We start from the raw sequence: 26,480 nt of genomic DNA on the forward strand, positions 1-26,480 counted from the left end.
TGTCCCCCTCCCACTGGAGGGCACTTGCCTCAATTTGATGTCTTGGCTGGGAGAGAAGCAGTGCCATTGCCACCAGCTGTAGCAAGCAGTATGGACCAGGTGCCCCTGGCAGCCACGTGTGTCACCTCCAAGCCAGGGATGACATAACCAGGAGGAGAAAAGAGGAGGGTGAAGGGCAGCTGCTTTAATATTTCCAACTCTTGGCAGGGAAGTGACCCCATGAGGGGGTGCATGGGACTGTGGGGCACATCAGGACCTTTTCCATGAGAAGAAGTCACAGGACATTGTGGCCTTCAGGGAACTTGGTGCAAGGAGAAGCTCTGGCTCACCCTGGCTGCTGGCCCTGGGCAGTACCACGAGCAGCACAGTGCAGGCGAGTGCATCGGTGAGCTGGCCTGGGGGTACAGGCAGGACCATCCTGCCTTGGTGCTGGCATAGGGATGTGTCTGAGTGTGGCTTGTAACAGCCTGTGGTGAGGTCCCAGTGTAGGAAGAGCTCTAGGAACCCCCAAGTTTTCGCTAGCCCCACCAAGATAGAGCTGCTGGCGACGGGGTGAGCAGAGCAGGGTGGGAGCAGGGCTGGGTGCTGCTGGTGGCTCCCATGGTACGTGGCATCTCCTGCCCTTGGCAATGCTGCAGGAGGATGGGGTGGGCTGAAGGGAGAGGCATTTTTGGTTGGCAAGCCAAAATGGTGGGAGACCAAGCCATTGCTGTAGCTGGCGAGGACTCACCTCTGCGCTGAACCCAGCCCAGACACGTTTGAATTTCTAGTGCCATTCCTGCTCTTTCCTCTCTCTGAAGATGTGATGGGATGGCTTTCTGGTCAGCTTGATGTTTTTGAGTACAGTGGCTCTGTTTGTCCTCTCCTCCAGGCAAGGAGGACCAGTCTGTGCAAGGCAATGCTGCTCAGGGAATCCTGGTGTCCTCTGGCACCTGGACCTCAGCCGGCATTGCTCAGAAAGGGGAATTTCACAGGACTGACAAGGAGGAGGGAGGAGAAAGTCCAAACCTATGGATTTGAGGAGGTCATCCCAGATCTGAAGCAGGCTCTGACTCTCCTGTTTTCCCCAGTGATGGGAAAGACCAAGCCTGGGAAAGAGCCAGTAAATCAAACCCAGGCCACCTGCACCCTACTCCAAGAGTAACTGGAGGCATCAGAAAAATGAACCTCTGCTGGCAAAGCAGACAAGGGCCTACTGGAGGCTGGAGACCAGCTCCAGCATGACTCCTTCTGCAAGAGCCTGGCCAGCAGGCTGGCCTCTCTACTTGAGATGAGAAGAGGGGGAGGACAGGGAGACCCCAGAGGGCCTGGGTGCTCTACTGGACTGGGGCTTGTCATCATTTCCACGAGCTCTTTGTTCTGTGTGCACCATCTTCTCCCAGTGGAGAAAAGACAATGTATATTTTTCCATTGAAATTCACAGTTTTTCTAACTTTTATCATAATGGAAACGTGAAATCTTGCCTCCCCTAGAAGTATGTGCAGCTTGAGCAAGAGATCACTCCACATTTAATTGGCATGGTGCAGGGAGCTGCGGTTTGGACAGTGGGTGCTTTTCTCCCAGCTGTTGTGCTGGCACCGCTGTTAAATAGGTGTCTGCAAAAAACATGCTCAAATGTTGTAAAAATGTGGCTGAAAGTCCTATTCTCTCTCAGATCATATGTTTATGGGCATAAAAAGCTTTTATAGGTAGATTAACTTCATTAAAATTGAAAGCACTCATTAATACTGCTGTAACTCAATCTAATAATACCTTAAGCTGACCGGGTTCATCTTTGTGATGAAGCTGCTTCTCTGTGGGTGCCTGTACCTGTCACTGAGGCTTCCCATCTCCTCCCTCTGCCTTCACATCATGTTTGCATTTCTGTGTTGGATGATGCCGGATCAGGGTGGTGCCAGAAGGCTCACTCAGCGCCAAGGGTCGGCAGGGAGCAGCCGGGGCCACGCAGGGTGGGGGACGGTCCCGGGTGGGTCTTGCAGATGTCAAGGCCCAGCAGGGTCATACTGGGGGTGGAGGGCAGGAGTATCTCTGCCCTTGTGCACTAAGGATGTGGCTCATGCTTTTGAGCTCTGGCTCTTTGCTGTTTCTCCTATGCAAAGTCTTTGCACACAGCATGGAGCACTGCTGGAGGTAGCTGGGCTGCTTGGCTTTGTGCCCGTCGGTTGGGTTTTAGAAGGGGTGTGATGCTGGGGAATGGGGGTGAGCACTAGGATGACTTTTGGGAAGGCCAAAGCTGTAGAGCAGTTCCTGAGATGGTCCTAGACCCACCTCATCTCCTGTTTGATCTGGAGCAAGTTTTTCACCCAGGAGAGAGGAGCCTGGTCCTGTAATGAACTACATGGGAAACCGGGGCCCTGACAGAGACAGCAAGGGTTCAGAAGGGGCTGAGGCCAGCTCTGCTGCTCCTCCTTTGCTGGGAGCAGCATCTTGTCTCTGGGCTCTGTCTGGAGGAGGTGTTCAGAGCAGCCTCCACACACTTGTCATGGGCATTACCCAAAACACACAGGCATGGGGCTGCTTCCATCATGGCCTGCTGGTAGCCGTGGGGCTGGGGCGATCCTCTCAGATGTATGGCCATGCCTGTCTGCACACACAAGGACTGCATTGCCTGTGGCTGTCGGCGAGTCCCATCACAGCATGGAGGTGCCAGTCAGGGCTTTCCTTCTGGAGTCCATCCCCAGCCAGAGCCAGCTCCCTGCCACCAGCAGCCATGTGGGGAAGGAGACAAATGGGAACCCCAAGAATTGGCATGAGCTTTATGGGGCACTTGCTGTGCTGCTGCCTGCTGATGGCCAGTCCCCTGGTGTGACTTGCCAGTCATGGGAAGCAGGGTCCGTGTCCCCCTGAGACAGCGCAGGTGGTCTCCAGCCCGGCGCCAGGCTGCCCTTCTCTGGCAGCAGCATGAAGATCTGATTTATCTCCCCTGCCTTCAATTGGCCCCACTAAGCAGGTTTTAATTTTGTTAAATAAATATGAAGTAATGGCAGCGGGGCTAGGAGCCAAATGGCCTGGGGACAGCCTTGAGAGCCAGTCGAGCTCTGCAGAAGGGCAAGACTCACTGCAGGAGCTGTGCGAGCTGGGGATGGCGTTGGGCAGAGCCTCCCAGGGTGGGAGGGAGCTGCTGGCAGTGGGGCCAGCAGGGTGGTCCTGGGCTTGCTGGTGTGGAGCAGATGCGGCTGCACGCTGCGGTGTGCTCACAGCGCCTTGCTGCCTTTAGAGCAATTTCTAAATGGCTGCTAAACATCACTGTCAGAAGCACACTCATCTTCCCTTCCTAATTAGTGGATCAGACATTAATTTGTAATCCTTTTTAATAGGAAGATCTTAGTGTCTAGCCCTGGAGCCTGGGCAGGACATGGGGAATGGCAGCACAGAGCAGAGCTTGCCCCAGCCAGCAAGGCATCCAGGCAGGGATAAGGCAGAAGGGCTTCCTGCAGGGTCCTCAGTCTCTGCAAGAATTGCTCTCCCTTGTCTCTTTGGTCCAATGCACCTTTCTCTTCCTTCTCCAGAGTTTTGGCATTTTCATTTCTCTTTGTGATATGAAATGTAAGATAATCAGCATGGCAGCCCCAGCAGCAGGCTGGCTTACAAGTCAGCTCCTCCAAGGTGGTGGATGTGGCAGGGTGGAGTAGCTGGTGGGAGCTGGAGCCCTTTGCACTGCTGGCTAGCCAGCTGGGCACAGTCACACTGGAGTTGGCATGGGCTGGTGTCAGGGAAGCCCCCCAGGGCAAACCTGTCCCAGCGTGGGTCTGGTCTTTGGTGTGCTGGTAAGCGTTTGCATTTTCAAGGCTGAGGATAAAATGAGACCTGGGAGCAAAAGGGGAAACAAGCTAACATGCTGAAAAACACAATGCAAAGGAAGAGGGAATGAGGGTGGGAGGTGCACAGAGGGCAGTGAGCAGAGCAAGCAGGAGCGGACCCAGGTTGGATGGGCAGGGAGAGGAGGCCAGCATGGAGATGGGCTGGCCTGGACTGCTGGCCATCAAGAGCAGCAGTGAAGCCGGAGTTTGGTGTGATGGCTACAGCGTATCCGAAGTGTCAATATCTCTGTGTGGCCCTCGGACAGACCAAGCCATGCTCTAGGGAGCAAGGCAGAGGTTGGGAATGGAGGTGGAGGTTCACAGAGGGATCACAGCAGCTTCCCTGCACACACAAGTGTAGGGGAGGGGAGAGTGGTCGTGGTATGGAGTGGGGCTGAGCCAGGAGAAGGGCAGCAGGCAGACCTGCAGCACACGATGATGGGTGTTGAGGCTCATAGGGAGCTCTGGGATTATTAACAGCAGTGACAGGCAGAATCAGCGCTTTGGGCAGTCTGAGGGGACCAAGGAGTAGTAGCATGCTGGGAGACGGTCATGCAGCCCTCACCACATTACGGATGGCACTGAGCAACTCCTTGCTGCTGGTGTCTTTAGCATCAATTAATCTGGGAAAAGCATATCTGTCCTGCATGCATTAACCTTTATAAATGGCTTAATATGAGGTGCAGCCACAAAGCACAGGAAGGGTCGTGGGAGTGGTAGAGATGCAGCTCATGTTGTCACCCCAGGCATGAAGAGCCTGGCCCCGGGGGGCACGACCTTGGGGGAGGCAGGTGCCTATGGGGCAGGCCAGGGGGATGGAGCCGTCCCAGGTCGAAGAGCAGAGATCTTGATGGAAGGAAACAGCTGCAACCAGTGACTTCAAGGAACACCACTTTCCTACTCATTTCTACAGACTTTAGAAGAAAGTGTTTATAATAGCATTGGTGACTCACTGAGCGTGCTTTACTCACCAGTTAATGACTGAGCAGAGTTCCAGGGCTCTTAGCGATTCTGGCTTAGATATACTCAACATTTCTCCCATATTCCTATTAATAGGGGAGAGTGGTCTGGGGCATTCAGAGAGGGCAGGTGAGCAGCATGGACAAGGAGGGCAACTTCTTACCCCAGTTCCAGCTCCCCACAGCTCCCCTGATGCTGAGGGCCTGCGTCAGAGCCAGAGGTAAAAGGAGAAAGCAAGCGATTTTGCAGGAAGGCTGGAGAAGACACTCCATTTTGGTGCTCGTTCTTGCAAACCCCCACGCATCTGTACCCCGAGGCAGCTGCCTACATGTTCATGAAGAGGGTGGTGAGAGCCACCCAGCTCCCAGAGGAGCAGGAGGAGGTGTCAGTGGGATGGAAGGGGCACTGTGGCTGGAGCAGGGAGCTGGGGAGCCTCGGGAGCTGCACTTACTGTGGTCCTTGGTCTTACATAAAGTTATGAGTCGGCAGGGGACAGCCTGCTTTGGGGATGAACAAGAGGTTCCTGGAAGACAAGCTTAAAGCCAGGCCTGGCTATGAGTGGCTTGCAAGGAACAAAGCACAGGAACAGATCACCATGCAGTGCAAGACCTTTGTGCACCATCAGAGCCTGGATCCAGAGAAGGACAGGCTCTGGCTTTCTGGGCGAGAGTGTGTCCCACCAACATGCCCAAGCTCACTGCCCTGGTCATGCTCCAAGTGAAACATGCTGTTTGGTACGTGCTGACTGTGGGAGGTCCCAGCCCAGCCACAGCCGGGGCTGCTGACAATGGGTCGACGGAGTGTGCAGGAGCCCTTCTGCTGACTCCTGGCCCTCTGGCTGCAGGTGAGCTTCCCCTGGCTCTCGCCTCGGCCCACTACGCTGTGCTACCCAAGCAGTGAATCATGAAGCCAGGGTGAGCAAGTGCTTGCAGGTAATCACAAGAAGCCTGTCATCACTGTTGCGGGCTTCGCCCTCCAACCTGCCATGCTTGTCACGCTCGCCAGGGAGGTTTTGGTGGCCCCAGGCACTCCCTGGCTGGTTTAGGCAAACCAGACGCCAACCAGGTCCTCCCCACCTGGAGTGGCTTTGGATCAAGCCACTCTGCGTGAAGTGGTAGCATTGACACCAGCATTGGGACTCGTTTAGATAAACCACAGGATCAGTGGGATCAAAAGTTGTTCCCTCTGTGTACCAGCAGCACACAGAGGTCTGGCTCATGCCTGGGGACACTGGGATGGCTGTAAAGGCTCCTCACCTCTGCCAGGCACATGCCAGGCTGGTTGTGAAGCCATTCAAGAAGCAGGATATGAAGATGAAAATGAAAACGATGCTCAGGTCTGTGGGGTGGGGAGGGGACTTGCAGGAAAGGAAGTTGAGCTTTGCCTGCTTTACCATTCATGCTACCCACACCTCCTGGCTGCATTTTATGGGGGCTGGCGGGGAGAGAGGGCTGGAGGTTGCTGGCGTTCCTTGGCTGAGGTGGGATGCATGCCCAGGGCCTTCACCGGCAGGCAGGCAGGCCCCCTGCACCACTCTGTTCAGCCTGCCGTGTTCAGACCATGCCTCGTCTGCAATTAAATGTGTCCCTGCTGGCACTGAGACCAAGAGTCAAGGAAAGACCCCTGTGCCCAAGAATAGACTTTCTTGTGCTCGTTCATCTTGTTTGGATGCTGGCTGCATCTGAACTGCCTCCTGGGATGGTTTCTGCCTGTGCTGGTCCCAAACCATGCCCTGAACCCAGCTGAAGACTGTGCCAGGACTGGAGGGGTCAGGGCTTGGTCCTTGGTGGTGGGGAGGTTTCCTTGGGGCTGGGGCTGGAGGCTGGACCCAGGGCTGCCCAGGGCAGAGGTAGCCAGAGGGGGTGATGCCTCCCATGCTTGCAGTGCAGGGAAGGGGCTCATCCTCTGTCCTAACCAGGCATGTCCCAGTTCATGTGGACCACAGAAACCCCTCCTCTGTCAGAGGGACTGTGAAGAGCGAACAGTGGGAGGTTTCTCCAGGCTTCACAGGCTCCTGTAAGCCTGGAGCAGGGGGCCTAAGCAGCACCTGGAGAGTGCACGTGGTGTGCCTGGAGAGCAGGGCTCAGTGGGGCAGCCCTGGCACCTGCACTGCTGGTGGATGAGGTGTTCCTGCAAATCCATCTTCCAAACTGCTTTTGACAAAACCATGGGTTTTGAGCTACTATTTTTTCTGTAACGAAGTAGTTCACGGCTGCCCCATATTCTTGATGGGCTGTGAGGTATCGTCTCCTCTGGGCACAGAGACCTGCCAGGGCTGGCCCCAGTGCTCAGTGGGTCAGGGGGACATGCAGGACCCCTGGTATCAGCAGGGCCCTGTATGTCCCCGGTGCAGCCCTGGCCCTGAACATTTAGGGGTCCTAGGCCCCCAGGGAGGGCAGGCTGCCTCGAGGCAGTTTTGTGTGCATGTGATGGATGGGTAGAATTCATTTTAAGATTTTTTTTTTTTCCTAGCTTTTCCTTTTTCTCCCTAAATTACCAAATCTGGGACAGAGAGCTGGCTGTTTGCATTTGTCACACATACACGTGATGTTACATCTATACATTATCTTGACATCAAAGGGAAAGTGTGACGTTTCTCTGGCTGTGCAGGCAAGAAAGGACACTGCCTGCTTTTGGGAGAGAAGAGGTTATTATCAAAGGGTTACAGACAGCTCCTGGAAAGGAGAATGAGAAATAAGGATGGAGAGCACAGAACTGGGAGTGACAGCGAGGTGCTGCAAAAGCAAATCTTCTCCTGGTCTTTTCATCTTCCCTCTTTATTAAAGCAGGGCAAGAGCAAGCCTCTCACGGCATGGACTTAGTTATTATTTTAAGGAAAAAGAATCTGCAGATGTGATAGCTGGAGGGAGTTGGGGAATTTTGTTTGGGGAGGAGACTGAAGGAAACCTATCCGCATACAAAGCTTTACTGCAGTGAGGCTCAAGGTTAAGCCAACACAGCCACCTTACCCAAAATGGGTGGGTGCTGAGCTCCTCGGCGTGGGGACGCTCATGCCACTGTCTCAAGCTCCCTGAGGAGTTCAGCATCTCACCCCTGAGGAGCCCAAGCACACGAGCATTTGGAGGGGGCATTTCCCAAAGTGCCACGTGAGCTTGGAAAGCTGCTGAGCCTTTGGCACCCAGGTCAAAACAAGCCTGGGCTGAGGGAAGGTGTAAAGAGGCAGCGTGTGGAGACGAACCTGGCTGGGCACTGGCCTGGCTCTGCCCCAGGTCCTGGGGACAGGCAGCCCCATGGGAGCCCCTGTCCCCTGGAGTCCTTCAGCGTATCCAGCCCACTGCCCTCAGCCCTGCCTCCTGCCTGCCCTCACTCCAAGCAGGGCAGGGTGGCGAGCTGTCGGGGGCCTTCCCCACATCCCCCTCCTCTGCCCATGGGAGTGGATGACCAGCTCGTCCCCATGCACATCCCAGCAGTGCCCGTGATGGGCAGCTGAGCCCTCTCCTTGAGTGGAGTTGTCCTCACTGGGGCCAGCTGGGCAGCCCAGCCGAGCCATCTGAGCTGCTACCAGGCAGCTGGGCAGCCAGGAGGAGACTGCCCTGCCTCCAGCCTCCCAGCTGCTGCCCGGGCAGCGCCCACAATTTGCCAGATGACAGCTTGCCTTCCACCCCAAGGGTCTCCCAGCCACAGGGCTCCTGGGGCTTTCCATTGGTGCAAGGTCGGATGTTCCAAAGGACTGTTGTCCCTGCTGTGGAGAGCTGCAGACAGTGTCTTCTCCTGAGATAGGTCCTTTCTGCTCCATCTCTCTCCTTGCATCAGAGAAGAAGCATGGGGGGGCAGTGGCAGCGATGCTGCCTGGCCAGATTGCTTCCTAAATGACCCCACATCCAGTACTTGCTCTCCCCTGAAGCTCTTCACACCAAAGCAGTGTGGCTGAGCTCCCCTCTGCACTGTTCACACACCACGGGAATGCAAACAAACCTGTCTCCGGGCTTTACTGCAATGAAACTGAGTATGAAAAACAGCAGGGAGAAAAACTTCCAAGCCTGAGACTGGTGGTAAATCCTGCTGGGGAGTTGCTACAGGAAGTTGGTGCTGGAGGGTCCTCGTAGAGGTGACCCGTCCCAGTGCAGGGAGCTGCAGGCTCGGTGCCTCCAGCCATGCTCCGGAGCTGGCAGAGCTGGTGCAGATGAGCTCGCAACTGGAGAGCAGCAAACTGCAGGGGCTGGATGTGCATGTTGTCCTTCCCGCTGAAGGTTTCTTGTCTGTCTTCGGGGAAACCTGGAAGGCAAAAAGGTTCCTGCTTGTCCTCTGAGCGGCCAAGGTCATTTCTGGGAGCCAGTGCAGATACCGGCTGCCAAGTGGCTCATGCCCACAGCACCGTGGGGTAATTAGCTGGAAAGACAGTCAAGCAGCATGGGAAATGGGCAAGAAAAGGAAGGAAACAGCAGAGCTATGCCCAGATCGGAGCCTGAGGAGGATGCTTTTCTCTCCAGAGGTACCTCTCCATGTTCAGGTCTTCAGCCCCTGGAGCTCTGGGGATACTTGTGTGGGCATGTGTGGGGCAAGGAGTGGGAGCTCGGCCTGTGCTGAACTACCAAACGTGTCTTGTTTCTGCATCAGGGTTTCTGCACTGCAGGCTCCCCATGGTGTCTCTGCAGTGCCCCCAGACATCTTCCTCGGCCCTCCATGGACAGATTGTGTTTGTTTCAGCTCAGCGCGCTCATTAGATTAAAGTGGAAGAGTCGATCTGATCAAACTTGGAAATACAAAAATAAATGTGCTGGGTTCAGCAGATGGAGGGAGCAGCATGGCAAGTCGGGCGAGTGATGGCAGTGCCCCACAGCAAGCACTCACAGCAGCTGCTTTGCAGCAGCTCTCGGACACACTACCCCATGCCATGCTGTGTGGTGCTCCTGCCCTGCGGTGCAGCACGGTGGGGATGCCGGCTGTGGCCTCGGGAGGGGGCTATGGATGATGGGGTGTGCGCTGGAGGCCAGATCTATGCCTGGTGCAGCCACGTGGGTTTTTTCCCTCTAGCACTCTTGGCCAAGCATTGCTTGGGGCTGCAGCTCAGGCCTGGGTTTTCTCCCTTTTGCTGCCCAGCTGCTTTGCTTCCCCCAAACCTCCCTGGCAGTGAGCCCGGGAACTGCTCCCACTGCCTCCAGGCAGGCTGGGATGGGGGTCCCAAGACTCCCCCCTCTCTCACTAGCGTTTACTGGGGCTCAGGGTTTGTTGTGTACTTCCATCATAAACCTCAGCAGTGTGAATAGTTATTCGTCATCTCGAAGGAGAGCGCTGGGAACAGAGGTGAATGAACCTGTGCACTACAGTACAGCTGCTAGATGAACGTTTTATGGGGTATTTACTTTGCTGTGATGCTGAAATACCTCTGGAGTTCAAGCACTCCAGCTGAAATACATCTCCCCTGTCCTTTCCACCTCCTTAACAACTGAATCCAGCCTGGCCCGCAAAAGGAGCAGCAGTGCCTGTCCTCTGGGGACCTTACACCCTCTGCCCTAGCAGAGAAAGCCCCCTCCAGCTTTCTCAAGAGAGCCTTGCCCTTGAGCCCTGCCCTTGTCCTTCCCTGGAGGTGGCCTGTGTCCTCCAGGTTAGTGGCACTGAGAGTCCTCCCTGAAGTTTCCTAGCCCCCATCCATCTCCTCCAGCACTGAGGGATGGACTCTGCAGTCAAGGTTTCAGCGAGCAGAAGGGGAGCTGCTTCTCCTGCTGGAGACGTCTCCAATCCGTCTCTGTCAGGGCATTCACATACTTTGCTGTCTGCTCTGCCAATTTTGGAGTCATTTTGCTCCTTAGGTTTGGAGCCACCTGAGCCCCAGGGCTCCTCCCGGTTGTGCCTTAAACCTTCTCCTTAGTTTAATTTCTAATGGGTTTTCTCATGGGTTTCTAATGGGTCCCTGGTCTGGAGGGGCTCCCACTGCCCTGGGACTGGGGGTAATGGTTGTATCTCCTGCTGAGCTCAGTGGGAGATCTGCCTAGGAGGGAAGGAGCTGGTTGTTCAGACACCAGCACCAGTGTCCCCAAGCATGGGTCCTGCTGTATTTGTGTGGTAGGGGACTGGACTCTGGCACTAATATTTCAGCATGTATTTTAAGTCTTCTCTGAGTGGTTCCGGTGATCCTGGCCATAGTGATCCTGGCAGCTCTCCTCAACGGCTGGATCGTGGCCTGGTGGTTCTCTGTTGTGTGCATCTTGCTGCCCAGAGTGTGCTGATGATGAACCAGAGTGTTTCTTCGGGGAATGATGTTGCACAGATCGAGTACCATGTTACCCAGAGTCCCCATCCCTCTGAGATGGATGCTTTTGGGGCTGCTCTGGCTCCTAGTCTGCTTGTGTGCTGGATGATGAGGCCAAGAGTCTGGGCTTTGGGAGATACAAGCTCCATCCCTGGGTCTGCTCTTGGCTCCCTGTGATCTCTTTGGCAAGTCATTAGCCGTCTGGCCTCATGATATCCAGTTGCAAGACAGATGCAGTGCTCATTAGATGTACTAGGGAAGGTCTTTATCCTGGTGTTGTGCAGTGGTAGGATCTGCAGCATGGTGGAGAATTTACAGCAGGGGCCATACAACCCCTCTTTGTAGTGTATGGGGACAACCCTGGGCCAGCCTCATGTCACTGTCCTCAGCCCACTGGGAAATGATGGGGTGGGATGAAGCTTTCTGCTTGTGCTTTTCAGTCTGGGAAACCTCCTCCTACTGACAAATGCTTCTGGGTTTGCTCCAGGGTCTTGTGAATATGTAGGGTTGTCCAGGACACTGAAGCAAACTGTTTTTAAAGAAAACCAAGCAGAGCAGTTTTGTGCTTTGCTTTGTAACAGGTGACCTGCATGGGATCAGGCAGTCACATCTGCTCTCTCAGTCCCAGCTGAGTTTTAGGTCCTGCAGAGAATGATTTGTGAGGCAGCTGGGATGGAAGGGCTCTGGTTAGTGTTCAGGACTGAGGGAACAAGAATTGAAACCTGTTGGAGGTTGCCTTGGTCCTGAAGAAAAGGGAAGTAGAGTGTGGGGAGACTGGTTCCTGGGCTGTGCTGAGAGGGTGTGGAGGTGGTGTGGAGGTGGCCTGATGCCAGACAGGGAAGGTGGTACAGCAGTTTGCGCTTTCTGATGGGCCCGGAGTCACATAACTGCAGTGGTGATGCAAGGATGTGGAAAGTCACAAGGGAGGGATGTTGGGGATGATGAGGCTGTGATGTCCCCCGTCGGTCCTTACCGTGGTGGGGAGAGGAAGCTGCTCTGTGGTTGGCAAGTCTGACCACTTCTCAGTCTGCCTATGCAGCAGTTGTTGGGCAGTGGCTCACCTTGTCTCCTCCACTCTCCCTGCACCATGGATGGGACTTATCCTGAGGCTCTCGACCAGTTTGCCTGGTGGTCACAGCCCCTGTCTTTGCTGGGGTGGCTTGTGTCTGCTTGGCACCTGGTGCAAAAAGAGAAGTTTTGAACTATCCTGTCTTATGAAGGTGATTTATTTTTTTTTCTACCCAAATGTCTTTTTCCCCCCTTGCCAAGAAAGCTGTCTGATCAGCAGCAATTAGCAAAGCAAACTGCAGTAATGACCTTTATAGTGTGTTCTGTGCCGTCTCTCTGAATGCCCTCAAGAAGAATGCACCAGATGTTTGGGGGTTTCTGCTCTGCAGAGATAGGGCCAGGACATGACAAAGTGCAGCGAAAGATGCACAGGAGGGGCTGTGCTAGGCAGGCAGTAATGGTCACTCTGCTGAACTTCACCTGGGGCAGACCTCCACGTGCACAGCCTCTGCAAGCAGTGATCCTAACGCTGGTCGGCAGACCAGATGTGGGCTGTGGGACCAGCACCAGGGTCTCCCAGCAAGGCTGGGAAACTTGGAGCTCAGCAGCTGACTGTGCCTTTTCAACTGCAATAGGCTCTGCAAGCCCCCATGGCTGTCCAAGCTCTTTCGATGATTTGATCTCAGCTCTTCTTGTCTTGCTACTGTTCAACAGCACATCCAGGAAAACACTGGACTCTGGTACTGCTTTCCCATCCATCATCAATGATTCTCTTTTCATTTGCTTTTTGGCCTTCACCTTTTAATCCAGCTGTCTCCTGCCTTACAAATGTTTTTTCCTCAATTACTTACACCACGCTGCAGGGCTGGCTCCATTCATCTCAGGAGCACGATGAAGCTGTGCACTCAGCCAGGGCTTTGCTAGCTGAGTGCACAAGATCCTGCACCAGGGGCTGCCCCCTACGTTGTCAGTCCCCACTTATGTCAAACAGATTGCACTGGCATGAGGGGTGGCTCCACTGCCCACATCCCAGGTGGCTTCTGCCCATCTGACACACAGGTCTTCCATGTGCAAACCTAGTGTGGGAACAGATTGCTTTCCTCAGCCTTCAACAGATGATGCAGGTTGACACTTCTTATTCCCTTCCTCTCCCCTGGTGCTGGTGTGGGGATTACCTCTAAAGGGACATGAGGAGGAAAAGGTGCCTGGCTTTCTTGGAGGTGCAAGTTGTGTCTGCTTTGCTGCAGGACCTGTCAAGCTCCAATCCCATCCATGGGGCATGGGTCAGGGTTAGAGACCACCCAGGTGGTGATGGCTCTCAGTGAATGCCTTTGAAAGAGGAGCAGAGCTCTGCAGATTGTATGTTGCCTCTGGCCCTGCATTCAGGAGGCAGAAGAAGGACTTTGCAGAGGAGGGAATCCAGTGTCAGCTTGGGGATGAAGTGCAGTCAGAGCTGGGAGGCACCAGATCCCCTTACTGGAATGAGGGACTATGGGGAGAGATCCCACCCTGCTCCAAGGTCTCCTGATAAGGACTGTGCTGTCCTTGTTCCCCCTTGGGATTTCAGGCTCCTGATATGAAATACGAGCTTTTGGAGTGATCCTCTGTGTCCTATGCCCTGCCCTTCTTAGAGCTCCCCCATCTCCTGCACTGAGGGGGCTGCAGGCATGGAAAGACAGGTCACGTTAGAAGGGATGTGCTGAGTTGCTCTCAGGTGCCAGGGCATGCCACAGCCAGTTCTGCTGTGCTGCTTCCCAGACTAGGGACCAGCACAGACCATTCCTGCATGAAGGCTGCTTTGTCCCCACTTCTTAATGCTCTTATCTTGAAGGCTCTCCTCAGATTAAAGCCCAGGCAGTCAGTCCCCTCCCTGGATTTATTGCAATGCAGTTTTCTTCCTCTAATCCGATCAGAGTGTAAGCTGCTCTTTTCAAAGTGCATGGGGAGGACAGATGTGCATGTCACTGATGTAGTTAGCCAGTCTGACAGAAAGCAGCAGGAAGGTGCCCTGTTCCTTAGCTTTGTGGCACATCTGACTGTTTTCATGGCTTAAACCCCACTTTTTCTCCAAGCCTCTGAGAGCAGCTGTGATGTCTCAAGTGCACCAACAGTCATAAGGCAAAATGTTTGCTTTGGAGCAGGGTGAGTTGCTCACCATGCTGGAGTCTGTTGACCTTCCTGGACACCTTCATCAAGCTGGAGCCATCTTTGGTGTCTGACAGCTATGGAGACCCTGGAGTCAGGGGAACAGCGCTGTCCATTTCAACAGGACCCCAGCAGGAGTTCAGGTGACACCTGAGGATTTGACCTCAGCAGTGTGACTGCCACCCAGTCATGGGGGACTGTTTTTTCCTGATGAGCTCATGAGTCCATGGCCATACTTGGAGCCGGTCTGGAGAAGCCAGGGATGGACATGCATCCCTGCCAATTTCCTTCTTTGCCTCTGCCTCTTGCTCTGCTGCAGGACTGGGGAGCTGAGACCACTCTTCTCTGCATGGCTGGTTCCCTGTGAGGGCTTTCCCAGTCCTTCTGATGGGTGTGACGTGGGTCAGCCCCACTCAGTGTGTTCCCAAGGAAGGCAGGGGCACATGGGGAGCCAGGGAGGGCTGGTGGAGAGGAGTGCCTGTGGGAGATGCTGGGTATGAATGTGCTCTGAACTTGACAGGTAGTGATACATCTGGTGTCTGGGGACTTTGGAGCAGGAGTATCTCTGCTGGATCCCTCCCTCACTGAGTGGGCCTGAAGGGACCTGGGGCAGGGGAAGACTGGAGGAGGATGACTCTTTTGTGATGGGGAAGGGACTGGGGTTAATCCATGCATCTCTGGGCTCACACTCGTTTTTGTCCTCCTCAGCCCAAGGAGCACGGTCACAGAGCTGCCACCTGGCTCTGCCCACCCCGCAGCCAGCGCATGGACCACCAATGTCCTCCAGCTCGTGAATGACGGCAGCATCCTGGCAGAAGGGCCACCTCGGAGAGCAGCATCCGGACTGTGAGTGCTCCGGGCACTGCGGGCAGGGCAGGGCCTGAGGCAGGACCCCCACGGATCATGGTCCTGCTCCATGGGGTTTCCTTGGGGCAAAAGGCAAGAGGAGCCTGTGGGCGTTGGAAAGCTGTGGGCTTCTCCTCTCTCGGGATGCTGTTGCCCTGTGAGGCGAAAAGAGAGCCTGAGTGCCGAGCGGCAGCAAAGGAGGAGGGGTACTGCTGGCAGGGTAGGGGGAGATGGAGGGGCTGTCTGGGGTGCACAGGTGAGCTGATATGAGGTGCTGGCATGGCCCCAGTGGCCTGGGGCAGAGGGTGGCTGGAGGATTCTGTTACGGGTCTGGGGGCAGGGAGAGCTGTGACGGTGTCTGCTCTGGGTGATGGCTGTGATGCTGGGCAGTGGCTGGAGCAATGACAGAGCATGGGAGCATCCAGGCTCCTGCTGTGGCTGTGGGGCAGAGTCCATGGAGACCAGGCAAGCCATAAGCCAAGTGGCAAGTAGACCCAGAAGGCACCTACACCCTCCAGGTGTAGGCGCAGTGGGGTCTGTGGGGCTGCCCCTCACCATGGTTTGCTTTCTGCTCTCTGCTGTTAGCTTGTGACCATGAGTTCAGCTACACATGTGGTGGTCCCCAAGGTCCCTGACTCACTGTGGGCTAGGTGGGCAAGAGGAGGGTGCAGACGCTTGATGCCCTCCAGCGAGCCAGAGAAGGAGGCTTCTGCAGGGAACAGCTGCAGTCCTCTCAAGCACATGGAAAGCCTGTATTTCTCCCACAAGGAGAGAGATGAGCTTGTGCAAAGGGCAGGGCTCTGGATTCAAGCAGTGTTGCCGCAGCTGCTAAGGTCCATTGGGAAGGAACTTGTTCTGAAAGCAGCAGACACTTGAGAGGCAGTGAATAGGCAGGGCCAACCTATGGAGGAATAAATCACATGCCTTCCCTATGTCAGGAAAGATCTTCTGCTATCTCCCAGGATGTGACGCTGGCTCCATCAGCAGCTCAGCCAAACCTAAATATTCAAAAGGTCTTGATTTGGTCTCCGAAAGGGAGAAGATAGTCTTAAAATCCAGTAAGCATCAAGACCATGTCAGGGGATTTTTCCTTTACAGCCCTGGAGCTTTGGTCAATACCAAGCAGCTGTGGACCCCAAGGGGTGGGGCTGGTGGGGTGCAGGGGCTGTTGTGGGTACCCTGTCCTGGCCCTGATGCCACTTAGAAGTAAATAACAGCTCCTCCAAAGAGCACAGGCTGCCAGATTGCTCATGACCCTAACAGCATGTGGCTTTCGCAGTACAGCAGCTACTAAAACGCTTCTTTGAATTGTTGTCACAGGAAAATCCATGATGTTTTTTTAACCAAGTTGATCTTTTTCCTCCCCCTTTGGGCCAATAAAAGAGTCTTTGTAGGCTTCTGGGGTCATTGAGAAAGAAGAGGCATGTGGTTTCCTGCAGGCTGGCATACATAGAGGTTTCTCCTTAATGTCGAGGCTCTGGCAAGTAGTGCAGAGGTCTCAAGGAGATTTGGCGATGAGCATGGAGGTTGGGCATACATGCATGGAGGCATGGGCTGTGCACCTGGGATGGATACTGTGTTGGATGGAGGATTAAAGTCATGCACAACCTCAAACTCATCCCCTTCTGCACTGCAGAAAAGATCTTCTCCAGCCTTCTTCCTGAACAGCACATTCACAAACAGCAAACCCTACCAATGCAAACTGAGCACGTGGTTTGGTGATGATTGAGACACAGCAACTCTCCAGGCAGCTCCCACACACTGTAATGCCAAGAACAGGGAAAGGGCCAGAAGGAAATTAAATCAGATGGGCTTGGGTACTTCCTGGATGTTACATCCAGGAAGATGGAAGAGACGAAGTTTGGTGTATGATTTGGGAAGGGAGACCCGAGAGCAAGTGGTCACAGTCCCCATGGGGCACAAAGGTGGATGGTTGCACTGGGGACAGTTACGTCCTTAGGATAGGAGAAACCACTGGGAACCCTGGGTGTTAGGAGGCCTCCACACTAGCAGGACTGCCCCTCTCCCATGGGACCTGCATGGCACAGTGAGAGCACCAGCTCTGGTCCCCTGCTGTGAAAGCACCAGGCAGCAGGGCCCTAGCTGGCTGGCCTTCCCCGCTTCCCCACTACCCAGCAATCACCCATCTGTCTCTTTCCCTTAATTGCAGTTGCTTGATTTCTCTCTGGGTTCTTTTTTTAATGTAGGTGACACATGTTTGGTTCGAAGCACTTAATTACCTCTTGGGATGCATTTCATTTATTCATTAAGATAGAAATTGGAGTTGTCAGGTTTGCTTTATTTTGCTATTTTTTTTTTCCTTCTTTTTTTCCCTTCTCTATTTTGTAAGGAAAGGGTGACAAAAAAAAATCAACATCCACCTCCAGCATGTGTGCACCCAACCTCTCTCCTCTGTGCCTCCCAGGCTCTCCCATAGCTCCTGAGCAGAGGAGCGGTGATGGGGAGGAACGGTCCTCCCTGGCAGTCTGTTGGCACACCGTAGCTCCTTGGAAACTGGAAGGTGAATCGCAGTGCAGGTGCCAAGCTCAGCTCCCAGGCTGCCATGGGAGATGCTGGGAGGCGAGAGCCATGTGCCAGGTGCTCTGGCACAGGACAGCAGTGCTTGAAATACGGGGGGCTTGCAGCCTGACCCCCCGTGCCCAGGCAACCATGGTGCTGCCTGCAGTGGGCTGCTGAGCGGGCAGCAGGGGACAATCCATGCCTCAGGCTGCCTGGTGCCCTCAGCCCCTGCCTGGCAAGCTGGGGAAGCTGTGGCATGGGGGCAGAAGCAGCCCTGGTTCTTCCTCTCTGACCTGGATGTGAGAGAAAAGCCCTGGCGAGGTCTTTGCTTGTGTTCCTGTGAGGCTCTAGGCTCTAGGGTCAGGGTCAAGGACATGCTCCTGCCCTGCCTGTGTGACTGGAAGATACCTGCTGTGCTGGTATGGTGGTAGACTCCACAGCAGCAGGTTGGGATGCTGCGGCTGCACAGTGTGTTGGTCTGCGGGTGGGGGTGCCAGCATGTAGCAGGTGTTGTCCCAGGAGGCGGGTGGCAGAGCTCAAGACAGCCTGGCTGGGGGGGATGCATAGCTGCACTGCTGGATTGGCTTCCTGCCTTGTTTATAGCATGGCCAGGCAGTAGGTTGGCATCCAGGGTGATGATTCAACGATGCTCAGGAGAGAGGAGCAGTGGGCATCTCACTATTGCTACAGCTGCCCTTCCCATTGTGAAGGACACATCAAAGGAGCAGAACATAGTGGTGGGATGCAAGGTGCTTCATTGGTGCAAGCCACCTCTGGTGCCTCTGCCCTCCCATGTTGTGAGGCAGGCTGGAAATGAAGGGCCAGCCTCTCCCTGCGCCTCTTCCCAGAGTAAAGGTGCCCCCTCATCACCAGGCCAGGCTAGCAGCCTTGGCTGGGTTTTGCAGCTGGTCATTCTCCTCAAAGCTGGAGAGGACACTTGTGCACAGCCAGGCCTGGTGCGTGCCCACTCCCAGCCAAGTTCGCTCTGAGCAACCCTTGGCACAACATTCACATGCAGGTGGAGATGGAGCCACTGAGCAGGACCCGGAGCTGCTCTCCTCCATCTGCTTGCTCAGTGCCAAGGAGGCCAAACCTCTCCTGGCACCCGTCTGAGAGCAGCTGGATGCTTCCCCACCTTCAAGACAGGATTTTGCTCATGGCTGTCTTAAGCAGAGACCTTCTTGCAGTTTCTGCACAGGGTGCTCAGCGAAATGTGTCTTCAGAAAGGGTACTTGGGTCCTTATCACTAGTCAGGACTTCTGCTTTCATAACCTTTCTTGAAAGTACTCAAAAATGCAGGTGTGAATGCCTGTCCCTTGCCACATGTCTCATCAGGACTCTGGTCTCACTCTGTATTTGCATTTCTGCCCAGGGAATTTGGAACCAAAACAACCCCTTCCACCAGAGATGTGGCTGTATCGCGGTAATCCTCCTGCTGCCTATCAGTTGTGAGAAACCACTAACTCAAATTAACTGAAGAGAGAAAGAAGGCTTGCACTAGAAGCCCCCATCCCTTTGCTGCCTTGTGTCTGTGCACAGAGACTTCTAGGACGGTCGCTGTCTATGCTGGGTAATTGCATAAACCACCCCGTGCTCTGACTTTGGGCCTGGAGGCGAAAAGGGGCCCAGGCTGGGCAAGGCAGAGGAGTGGGGATGTATTTGCTGTGCTCCTGCTAGGATTCGCCCATGTGGCTGGAGGGAGCTGCTGGCCTGCGGGAGAGGGATGGCAGAGCCTTTGTGTACTGTGGGAGAGAATCTGAGATTAAGAACTAAGGAGTGAGACTGATTAAAGATTGCAGAGCTCTCAGAAGAGGCAGCTAAGGAGTTCTTACTCCTAATGGCCTTCTTTTGTATGTTGAAGAGAAGCTTAATCTGAGGCTCCAGTGTTGCTTATTGACATGTGCTGCAGGCAGAGCCAGCAAATGGGACCAGGATTACCCCAGGGCTTGGTTCAAAGTCAGGCTCCAGCATGTTTGGGAAGGACTAGGGGCCTGCTACCCTACAAAGTCTTGCTTCCTTGAGTACAGAAGGAGGTGGTGGAAGAGGATGGGATGGCGAGTATTTACACTGTTCAGCCCAACCCCTGGCCCATACCCTCTAGGTTTCCTCCTGAGAGGAGCATATTCCCTGAGCACACCTGTAACGACGCATGGCTGAGGACCTGTCTTTCCCAAAGTGTTTGGCGCAGCCTGGAGCACTGGTGTTTCTGTAGGGGTGAGGGTTGGCTGGGGGAGGGTGCTCTGAGCTGATGTTCATCCTGGAGAATTGCTAGCACACGACAACAGGAGTAACATGGAACCATGAAACCTAGCACCTGACTTGCAGGGTCCAGCCCTTCTTTCAAAGGGAAGAGATCTGGCCTGCTTGCAGAGTCAGCTTCCACATTTGTACGTGATGAGCTTGTGGGATTGTTTTGGTTTTTACATATCGAAGGCCACTGGTGGAGGCACCTGCACTCCTTCTGGAAGCTTGCTTGCTTAGAGACAGAATAAAAGCAAAGGACGGACTTTAAGGCTTGGTGTCTGTTGCCCCAGGCCACATGTTTTCAAAGCAGTGTTGGTGCCCAGACCTCTGCAGATCCATCTTCTGGCTAGCACGAAAGTAGAGTATACCTTCTTCCCTGTCGAGAAACCCACAGACACATGCTGGAGCTAATAAATGGAGATCCTAATAGTCACCTGGCTACCTTCCTTAATAAACAGCAATCCAGACAGCTAATGGATTTGGATTTTGTGTGGATAAAAGAGAAAACTATGGAAGGACAGATGGCCAGGTGGACAGATAAATGGATGAATGGTTTGTTCTAAAAAGTTGAGCTGAATAAATTCAGAGAGGTGAACAGGTGGATGCTGTGGTGGGGTGGATGGGACTGCAGAGGCAGAACTGGAGGGCTAGCTTGGCCAAGACCAGGTGGGTCTGGTACCTCCTGGCTCCGCACGTCCCCATGGTGCTTCTTGTCAGAAGCCTTGGTGCAAGAAATCCACCCTAGGTCCCTGCCCCAGCAACGGCTTTCTGCTGCCGGGGATTGCTGTCCCTTTTTTTAGGGGTTTCTGTTTATATTCTTTCCTTTCTCCTCCGAAGTTCTCATCAGCATGAACAGTCCCATTAGGAAAAAGTGGACTGGGCCAAGAGCACAGGCATTTTCTGTCCCTTGGCGAGAGCCCTCCTGAGAGCATGACCTCCCTCACTCCATCCCTCTTTGCTTGGTTTCCAAGGGACTAGAGGGAAGAAGACTCATGGCTTTTAGAGGCAGCATGCCTTCCTTGTCAGAGGCTCCCTGGTCCAAATGGGGTCTCTATATAGAAAGCCCCCTGCTCACTTACTGAATCTCAGCTCCACAGTGCTCCTGTCCCCTTCATCACCCAGGGGCTGATCCCCTCCAAAGGCTTGTCACCTGCAAAGGACCCTGTGGACACTGTCCCTGGACTTCCACATTCCATCAGTCCCTGAGCACCTGTGCTAAGGAGCACAAAACCAACCTCTCTCTCCCTGGATAGTGGTGCCAAATCTTGAGTGAAGTGGCTCCCAAAAACTTGATGGTGGGGGAACTTGTGCACCAGCAAACCTGGGGATTGTTTTGCCGTGGATTCCCAAAAGATCTTCATAGCCCAGTAGTGCCCTGTGTCTGGCAAGAGAACTTGTTGTTGGGTGTGTGAAGCGGGCGCTGGGTGTTGGATATATGGACATGCATCTATAGGTTGGGATCATCAGTAACCTGACCAGCTCACAGCATGAAATCACTCCTCTGGGAAAGGGGCAGCCATGTTCCTGGGGGCTCAGAGCACAGCCCCCTATACTGACTAGGCAGAAATGAGCAGCTTGGCCAACACCATATGCCAAAAAGGGAACAAATCCCCCCAGTCCAGTTTTCTCCCAACCTGGGTCCTCCAACTGGTTTGGCAGAGGGGCTGCACAGAAAGCACAGGGGACACTGCTGCACATTGCCTGTGCATATGCATGGCACTAACACCGTCCCAGAAGTGCTCTGGCCCATGCTGCAAAGGGGCTGCAGCCACACACTCTGAGCATTTTGCTCCCACCATTTCTCACAGCTCCAGACCTGGAAGCCTTTTTCCCTCTGCCTTCTCCTCCTCTCCTCCTGCTTCCCAGGTTTGAAGAGAGAGCTCAGCCGGGACTATCTGTGCCAGAGACAAGCACAGGAAAATAGGAATGGATGGTTCCTGCTCCCAGCCAGGCTGTCTGCTTGGGAAGCTTTAGCTTTATCTACAGAGCCAGGCTCTCCCGGGGCCAGTTCCAGGACCTGCCTTGGGCAGGAGAAGGAGCAGGTGCTGTTCTGGACCCCTTTGCTCTCTCTCCAGAGTGGTTGTTTTCCTTCCAAGCAGCACTGCAGCACTCGAATAAGAAGGGATTTGCAATGCAGAGAAAAACCTCCCACCCGCCACTCAGCAGCGTGTGGGCTGAGAGCAGAGCTGGGAGCAGCTGTGCCACTTTGCTTTAACTGCTTGGGCTCAACAGTCCCCCTGCTTGTGCCCTCTGGGCTTGGCCACCTTACAGCATGTTCTGGGTCAGTTCCTGGCTCTGGGACCCGGAGCCTGCCAGGTAGCCTTATGGAAATTCCTCCTGTGACCCTCTGAGGCAGTGTGACCTGGAGGGTGGAACACTGCCTACAGATCATAGAGAAGATGATGCTCTGCTCTTGGCTGGTTTGGGGCTTGCTGCCTCCTTGCAACATGCTTTATTTTCCCAGTCTGCTGAGCAGGGACAGGACTGCTGGCTTCACTTTGTGCCTTCCGTGGAGTCCTGGGCATGAAAAGCACTACAGAGGAGGTAGAAGCAGATGCAAGACAGTGAGATTTTTGTGTCTGTGATCCAGCAGATCAGCAGAAAGTGGGTGGATGTTTTGGCAATGGGGCACCAGAGAGAGGGCCTGGAGGACTCAGAGGTGTCCCAGGTTAGTCCCGCACCAGAAGGGAGGACACCGCTCCTGGTCTAGGCATACTTTGCTTTCTTGCTGGGGAAATGAGGATGGCTGGTGGAAGGGACAGTGTGTGCTTGGTCTTGGCTGTCCCCCCATACTGGACTGACAGAAATTCAAGCAGGCTAGGTGGGAGGGGGAACTATCTCCAGATTTGGAAACCGGTGCTCACCACACGTCCTTTCCTGGGAAGGCTACCATGCTTTCTGCTCCCTGGGGAAGCTTTAGCATTACCTACAGAGAGAGGAAAACACCCTGCTGGGCACAGAGTAGCTACTTGTGCCCTTCTCAGTCTCTCAGTGGGGCAGGAAAGGTTTGGGTGGTCCCAAGGTCATCCCTTCATTGGGGCTGTGATAAGGGATATCACAGTGCTGCTGCTGTGCACTTTGGGCTGCTGACCCTGCCTCCAGCCTGGAAAAAGTAAGCTGTGGTGGCTGACATTGCTTCCTCCCAGACTGAGGGTGAACCTGGGGATGATCTGCAGAGGAAGTGATGTAGTTGCTTGGCTCCAGGTACCCCTGAGCCCAGGTGAGACAGGCATAATTTCTGTGGCACTGACTAACGAGCACATCCCCATCTCTGGTCCCACCCTCATTTCCCCAATCCCCAGCTGAATGAGGGGCCTGAATCCCATCCCTGGACAGTGGGAGCAGTGGGAGCACTTCTCTTTCCTAAGCTGTCATGCTGCACTGTCACCTTGAAGAGTCAGAGCATGGCTGGCAAGGCACCCACTGCTAGCAGCTGGGAGCACTGGAGTCCCAGCTGCTGACAGCACTGAAGGAAGCAAGCCATACCACGAAAGCCCAGGGGGCTTACCTTCCAGGAGCTAAAAGGGCTTTCACTGCTCCCCTCTTGGTTTGCAAACAGCTGCTGGGTTGCTTTTGTCCCTCTGTACTGGGGTGTGCTGGGTTTCTGGGTGAGCTGGGAAGAGGGCAGTTGAGGATGGGCTGGCTCAGTGCAGCAGGGTCTGCATGGCTGCGATTAGGGGGGTGCCATCTAGCCTCTGGCAGGGAGATGGTTCCTCCTTGAGAGGCTCTGCCCTGAACAGGCAGGTGCTGTGCTGGAGAGGGGATGGCCTGAGATCATTGGGTTTTGCCAGAGTAAAAGGGAGAAGGAAAGTCTGCTGCGTCCCCAGGGTAGAGTTGCAGGAAGGGAGGACTTGCTCTGGCAAGGGGAGGCAGGAGACCTCCAGCCTCTGGAGAGCTGGGACCACCTGGGACCTCACTGGAGAGATGTGTTTTCTTCCTTAGAGCACAACTGTCAATGGAAAAGTCTCAGCACAGACTTCAGTGCTCAGAAACACTGTGGGCTGGGACATTTTGGGGAAGATTTTTAGCTGCAGCAAAGAAATTTGGCAGGTTGGAAGCAATCTAATCATCCTCCTCCCATATGCTTGGTTCTATTTAAAAGGGAGCATGTACCCGATTCCTTCCGACCAGCACGGTGACATTTCCAGAGTGCGTTTGGAAATAAATTTGGCATCCGCTGTCAAAATCTCAGATTGAGCCCAGTGTGGCTAATTTGGGCTCTCAATGCCCTTGCCTCTGCAGAGCACTTTTCCCTGCTGACAGATCCTAAAGGCAGCAATAGCAGGGTTTGCTTCCTGCAGCCGGGATGGCGCAGGCACCGGCCAGGCTTTGAGGGCTGAAAGGCACAGGTGATTTGGTTACCGGCTGGTGGCTTAAGCCCCTTTTCAACAACCACTGAAGCTGAGGAGGCTGTTCCCAGATGGGTGGTAGCTGTGTGCCTGGCTCTTCTGAGCTGCTCTCTTCCCAGCATGGAGGCAGAAGGAGCTGCGGATGCTCGGGCTCGTCCTGCCAGCCTTCTGGGAGAGATAAGGCATTCTCTTTCCCCTTGCTTACTAACAGAACACCCATTCTCCTCCAAGCTCTCTGCTCACAAGAAACCTCTCTGAAAACAGTCCTACAGCCTCCCACTCAGTGCCCTGCCTGGCCCAGGGGTGACGAGCTGTGGAGGGGCATTTAGAGTCTTCCTCACCTTCCCTCTCCCATTACACACCAGCCACCTGAATGTCTGAGGTGATGCCCCAGCAAGGTGGGAGCAATGTCGTACACAGCAGCACTGCCCCGCGCTGTGCTGGGTGGTGTGCACGGGCGTAATGAAGCCCATCTCCAGCTGTCCACAGATGAAAACTGGCAGGGAAGTGGATGCTGCTTGTACCTCCCTTGTGTGAACATGTGTCTGGTGGCCGGGCAGGCTGGCGGGCCCATCTCCATCCTACAGACGCGTCTCTGCTCTCCCCAGATAGGTGAGCATGGCTCTTTACATCCAGGTCTTTGTCCCCTGCCTGCAGCCACGCCTTGCTCCCTCAGCTTGAGGCCATGGGTGAGATGGAGACCAGCCAGTGCTCCCAAGAGGAACACGGGGCTCTGGGTCTGTGCTGCGCACCTGGTGACTGTCACTGATGGTGACAGCAAGGGTCAGTGCCAGGCAGGTGGGAGGATGTTTGGAGGGGAGTGTTACTGAGATGCTGCACACACACAAGGTTCAGTGTCATGTCAGCCTGTCTCAGCATGTTAGGTTGGGGTAGATGGACTGTATCTAGAAATGAGACCAGGTGCGACATCTCTGACCAGGAGCTGTTCCCTCCCCTCACCCAGAATCCCAATTCCTCCTTGGTCCCTCCGGCCCTGCCGAGCCCTGCCCTGCCCATCGCTCTAACCCAAACTGCTGCAGGCTGTGGGTGCACGGACATATGAGCGCACACGGACACCCATCCAGGGGGACAGTCTTCCTCCCTTCCTCTTTCTTCACGCTGATTTTGGTCTCCCCCAGTGCTACAAAAGGGCATTGGGGTGAGGGTGGAAGAGTAAAGTGGGTTGAAAGCATATGGTTGGATTAATGCTTTATCTCTGCCTCCTAGCTATACATGTGTTCCTTCTCTGCCTTTGCCATTAGCTTCGTTAGCACTGCTGGAGTGGTGGATTAAATCCAGTGAGCTGTGCAATGAACCTCATTGCTTGAGTCAGTTTTAAGGATTATGGTGAATTATGTAGATCAGAATCAGACAGCAATCCAGGCATGGCCCAATGTCTCGAGGGGGTGACAGGGCTGTAGCTTTGCCATTCAGGAGGTTTGCTGTGATCTAATTAGATGTTCAAACAGACCCTCCTGGCCACAGCTCTGCAAATGCCTGCCCACATTTACCACTCCCCTCTGTGCACTCAACTTTGCTCAGTCTTTGTAAACAGCAAGGTCTGGGCTAGGCTTGGGGACAGAAGGGCGAAGGATATGTTGTGATTAGTGCCCAGATGGCAGAGGGTCCTGGAGCCATGGAGGGAGGGAAGGAAATAAAGGTAGGAAATGAACAGATCTCTCTTGGTACCAGGTAGGAGGTGGAACCTGATGTCTCCCTCTGCCCAGGCTGAGCAATGGGGGTTGTAGGACTTGCCTAGGTGCAGGCTGCACCTCTGCTCCCCACTGTGCAGTGCCATGCAGCCAGCCGGCCAGGCAGGGGCAATGCACTGCTGCAGACGTGCAGCTCCGCACTGCTCCCGCTGGACTGGGAGCAGGCTCCCTGCTCTCTCAGGTGTGAGCTTTCACTGGGGCAGAGGAGGACCCGAGGGTGAAAAAGGCCGGATCCCTCATTTCAGGGAAGAGGTGGAGCTTCTCTCATGGTCCTGATCTAGATCCACTGACCGACACAGTCTTTCTGTGCCTTCCTGGTCCAGTTCAGACATGCCGCCTGCTGTCTGCACCTCTGCGGTGCTCACTTCTCACTGACAAGGCGGGCATACATGGTATTTTTGCCCTGGCTCTCTCTTTAAGCCCGTTTGCTTCTCCATTGCTGGGCAGTGATATGAAGTGCCGCTATGCATTGGCAGTAAAAGCCCAGAAGAAGCCCAACACCTAGCAGTGCCCTGACTGAAGTCCCATGGCCCTGAGGTGAGCTGTGCTGAGCCTTGGGGAGGGCTCACCAATGGCCAGCACCCTCTTGCCAGCACCCCGGGTGTGCTCAGTGCAGAGGAATCAGGGAGGTGCGCTGAAAGGTCCTTCCCAGGGCTGGGGCTGCAGCACATAACCAGTGCTGCTG

At 54.6% G+C, this 26,480-nt stretch overlaps 1 protein-coding gene across 3 annotated transcripts in view; it reads left to right on the forward strand.

The window, feature by feature from the left end:
• The window catches only part of DLGAP4 (DLG associated protein 4), a 177,949-nt gene that overhangs the window by 12,259 nt on the left and 139,210 nt on the right, over window positions 1–26,480 (forward strand). For all 3 annotated transcript variants that reach the window (XM_049816237.1, XM_049816236.1, XM_049816238.1), the window contains exon 2: window positions 14,833–14,970. The gene's annotated coding sequence lies outside the window, so the exon portion shown is untranslated. The remainder of the gene's footprint in view (window positions 1–14,832; window positions 14,971–26,480) is intronic.

The sequence above is a fragment of the Accipiter gentilis genome, chromosome 14 (genome assembly GCF_929443795.1).
Source record: "Accipiter gentilis chromosome 14, bAccGen1.1, whole genome shotgun sequence".
Taxonomy (NCBI): Eukaryota; Metazoa; Chordata; class Aves; order Accipitriformes; family Accipitridae; genus Astur; species Astur gentilis.